This window comes from Quercus lobata, chromosome 5 (assembly GCF_001633185.2).
Source record: "Quercus lobata isolate SW786 chromosome 5, ValleyOak3.0 Primary Assembly, whole genome shotgun sequence".
NCBI lineage: Eukaryota > Viridiplantae > Streptophyta > Magnoliopsida > Fagales > Fagaceae > Quercus > Quercus lobata.
The window spans coordinates 19,334,519-19,339,343 of record NC_044908.1 but is presented as its reverse complement, the minus strand read 5'-3'; the positions used below and the strand labels follow the sequence as shown (position 1 = coordinate 19,339,343).

Genomic DNA, 4,825 nt, shown 5'->3' with positions numbered 1-4,825 from the left:
CAAAGTTCTTCCAATATGTGACCATGAAAATTATTTGAATGAAGGCTAAGAATCATCAAGCTTGAACATCTACATCCTATCCATGAAGGTATACTTCCAGCAAACTCATTTTCGCCAACATCAAGAATCACCAACTCTTCACAATTTTTCAAAGATGGCAACAATCTAGAGAGTTTCTTGTTGTATAAATGCAAAAATTTAAGAAGAGTCAAAGATCCAATGGATGCAGGAAGGCTACCAGTGAAATTGTTGTTTACCAAATTCAAGACCACCAAGCTGTGGCACTTCGTCCAACAATTAGGTATTTTTCTTGACAAAAGATTTTTTCAAGATTGAGAAATTCCATTTTTTTGGGCTCATTCATCTTGTAACACAAGAAACAAAAAAATGGATCCTAAGAAGAAATTTTTAGAAAGATTTGGCACAATCATGTTTGAGGAGGCATAAGGTAATGAACCTTGGAAAAGGTTTGAACTCAATCAATCTCTGAACAAGTAGACAAAATCAGGGAAATGTTTGGAATCTCTCCTTAGATTTGATTGTGGGAGAGATTTAGGTATCCAAGAAATTGATATGGAATAGATTGAAAAGACAAGTTCCAAAATGAAGGAGGAAGCACATTTGAAATCCCTGTTTTGGATATGTCTAAATACGTAAGATACTTTTGTGAACAAAGCCATGAGGGAAATTTTGACCCTAATTTCCATGATTGCAAGTTTAAAAACTCAAGTTGAAAAGGAGGAATCCATTCATGACTTACTTTTAAAGTTAGTTAGTTTCCAAGGGCAAAAACTTGACTCAATCTCGTTTGTAAGGTTGAATTTATTCAACCATCTAATTGGCTTTATTCCGTGCCAAATTTGCTTGTAATTCAGCATTTAGTAACCCTGTATTTAGGTGGGTTTGATGTAAGGGTAGTGAGTGAGATAGAGTGAAGATTTCTCAAGAGTGTGCAAGAAAACAGAGACTCGCGGCTTGGCCTCGCGGGTGACTCGCGGCTGCAAGCCGCCAGACGCAGCACACGTGCCAAGCATGCTGGAAGGTGAACAGTCATGCAAGCTGGAGCACTACAGGACAAAACAGGACAACTGGCCATACGGTTATCTCGCGACTGGATCTCGCGACTTAGTCAAGCCGCGAGGTCAAGCTGCGAGCTACCCTTGTTTTGTAAAACCTGACGTTTCACATTCCTCTACCACTCCAGTATAAATACCCCTTTTACCAACGATTGTAAGAGAGCTTCCAGAGCGAATTTTGAGAGAGAAACCCTAAAGAAAAACAAGATTGATTCACCCACAATCTATACATTAGAGTCTCTTCAAATTCCTTAACTCTCTTCCTCTCCATTGTCAAATCCTTGAGAGGCATTATACCAAACCTGATTCTCACCATTATCATTACTGTGAGAGAGCTGTTTGGATTTCTGGGAAGCAGTTAGGAAGGAACCAATTTCATTGGTTGATGCTACGGTCTAGTAGCGGAATCCGGGAAGCTAGAAAAGAAAAAGGTTCGGCGCAACCTCGTTGGAGCAAGAAACTTGGAGGGCTTAGGTGCACTGGGTAGATTAGGCTTGGAGGGTTTATTGCTGTCCATGTATCCCAACTGTATTTTCTAGTGGATTGTTTACCGCTTGGAGGGCGGCGGAGAGGTTTTACGCCGAGGGCTTCGGTTTCCTCTTCGATAACACATCGCGTGTTGTCTTTGTGTTTGCATCTTCCTTCCTCTCTATCTTTGCCTTTTTATTATCTGCTGTGGATTGTGTTTTGTTTCGGCTTAGATAGTTTTTACCAATTCCATATTATAGCTTATGTTAAATTTCCGCACACTAGTTGTTTGACATATTGCTTGAATTGGTTAAGTTGTAATTTGGGGGTCTAAACGTTCAAAGGTGTTTATACACGTTTTTGAACTTTCATCGTTAAATTGGAAAAATGAACCTCAAACACAACACCTTCCATTATATTTGATTCAATATATAACTTCTCTAATTTGGAAAGTTGCCTAAAATTTTGAGGGAGAGTTCCTTTGAATTGATTATCTGAAAGACCCAATAATCTTAAAGATGAAAGATTTCCTAAAGACATTGGAATTAAACCTGAAATGCAATTACTCCTAAAGGAAAGGTAGAATGGATTTTTAAATTGTGCAAGTTCATCCCCCAAATGACCAAAAATTTGAGCATTATCCAAATATATGGACTCAAGTCCATTACAAACACATTGTGATAAACTTTGTAAGATTTTAGATATCTCTTGGCTCCAATGGTTTGAAGACAATGTGATTTCCCTTAAATTACAAAGATTATCTAATGATCTTGGTACCTTTCCTCCAAGTTCGTTGTTTGACAAATCTATGCTAATGATAGATGATAGGTTTCCAATGGCATTGGAGACTGCACCTTTCAAATTATTGGAGCCAAGTTTGAGAAACTCAAGATGACTAAAACTATACAACCAACTGGGAATTGAATAGTTGAAATAGTTATTAGACAAATCAAGGTGCCTAAGGGAAGTCATATTTTGGAGATCAATAGGGATTAGACCTTGAAATTGATCTTTGGGTAGATCAAGGGAAACCAAATGATGAAGACCAAAGACCCATGATGGGATCAAAGTGTTTCGAAATTGTTGGATGAAAGATCAAGGGTAACGAGAGATGAAAAGTTAACATTGAGTTTTGGTGGGATGGAAAGAAGTTTGTAGGAAAACAATTGCAACTCTAATAAAGAAGGGAGTTTGTTTATCACCTGTAACCAATTAGAGACTTAGCTAAGGTCTACAAGATTCAAATGGAGGTGTTGTAGTGAAGGAAGACCAAAAAGCCATTGAAGTTTTATGGTATATAAACCATAACCATTGAGATTGAGATAGTGCAAATTTGAGAGATTTCCAAGTTGAAAAGGTAACACTCCCCCAAATCCCGCACTAGAGAGATTACGAAATCTTAAAGTCCCCATCAAACCAAAGAATTTAGGAATTTAAGTACCATTGAAATCATTGCAGCTCAAGTCCAAGTAATTCAAATGCTTCAAATATAGTAGAGAAGGACTTATCTTACCACCAAACCTTGACCGCTCATAAGCTACCTCTTGAGCATCATTCATAACATCAATTAAACATGATAAGGACACTTATGATAACATCAAACAAAGAACCATGTGAATCCTATGTAGCAAAGTGAGAAATCATGGAAAAGAAACTCACCTTACTTTAAAATCACAGATTTGAGATAGTTTAACTGACCCCTCAATGTCTGCAACACAAATATTAGATTGAGGTGAATATTCAAATAGTGTGTAAAACACCTTGAACATTTAGACCCCCAAATTACAAAATACCAATTCAAGCTTATTATCAAACAATGTATGTGCGGAATATGAAGATAAACTAAAATAGAATTGATAAAACAATCTAAACTAAATAAAATCACAACCACAGCACAAATTAAATGGCAAAGAGTAAGGGAAGAGAGATACAAACACAAAGACAAAACAACGATGTGTTATCGAAGAGAAAATCGAAGTCCTCAGTATAAAACCTCTCTGCCGCCTCTATGCGATCAATAATCCACTAGAGAATGAAGTTAGGATACATGAATATCAAAAGACCCTTTAAGCCTAATCTACCCAGTGTACCTAAGCTCTCCAAGCTTCTTTCTCTAATGAGGTTATGCCGAACATTTATCTTTTCGTGCTTACCGGATTTTGCTATAGCCTATAGCATCAACCAATATCAATTGGTCATTTCATAAATGCTTTGCAAGCACCAAATAGCCTCTTTATAGATATGGGTATGGTGAGAAAAGGTTTTGGCTAATGTACCTCTCAAGGATATATTAATGGAGAGGGTGAGAGTAGAGGAATTTGGAGAATCAAAGGATGAAGATTGTGGATGAGTCAATCTTGTTTTTCTCTAGGGTTTCTCACTCAAAATTCTCTTTGGAAGCTCCCTACAATATGTAGGTATAAGAGGTATTTATGCTGGTGTGTGTTTGAAATGTGAAAGGTCAGGTTTGTAACAAACAGAGTGGTCTGGCTACTTGGCCTCGTGACTTAATTGAGTTGCAAGTCCGAGTCGTGAGCTAACTGCTTGGCCAGACTGGAAGATTTTTCCTGTAGTGCATCAGTTGGCATGACCCTTCAGCTCTGCTGCATGCTTCACATGTGTGCTAGCTTTGGCGACTTACCAGCCGCGAGCTAGTCGCGAGATCCAGTCACAAGGCTCTGCTTGATTGCACACTTTTGAACTTTTCTTCATACTCTCTCACACACTACCCTTACATGATTCCCACCTAAATACAAGGTTTCTAAATGCTAAATTACAAGAAAATTGGCATGGAATAAAGCCAACAAAAATGGTTGATTAAATTCAACCTTACAATCTCCCCCTTTGGCTATTCCATGACAAAACTCTAAAACAACTATAGACTTAACATGTGAGTTGGGAATAGTTGAACAAAACTTACTCGCACCTAACTTTAGAATCTGTGTAGATCTTGAACCATAAGAACAAGTATCTCCTGAAAAACAACAACACAATATGATCATTATATGCAGAAAACTTGTAATGCATATGGAGCAAGCACAATGTGATCAAGAAAAATGGAATTAAGCAATAAACCATGGCTTGACCAAAAACGAACAATCACTATAAAATAGTGACCACAATGCTCATTCACACAAGGAATGAACATTCGGACATGCAAACTAATAAGCTTAATGCAAAGTATCATTTGCATGTCCAACACTCAACCGATACAATAACACAAGGTAATTGCATTAAGGATATAAAATCCAACAAAGGGCACAAGAGTGATGTACTTAAAG

At 37.5% G+C, this 4,825-nt stretch overlaps 1 pseudogene; it reads right to left on the bottom strand.

Moving 5' to 3' along the window:
- Positions 1 to 1,892: 1,892 nt before the first annotated feature.
- LOC115990119 lies at positions 1,893 to 3,103 on the bottom strand (annotated as a pseudogene).
- Positions 3,104 to 4,825: the final 1,722 nt, after the last annotated feature.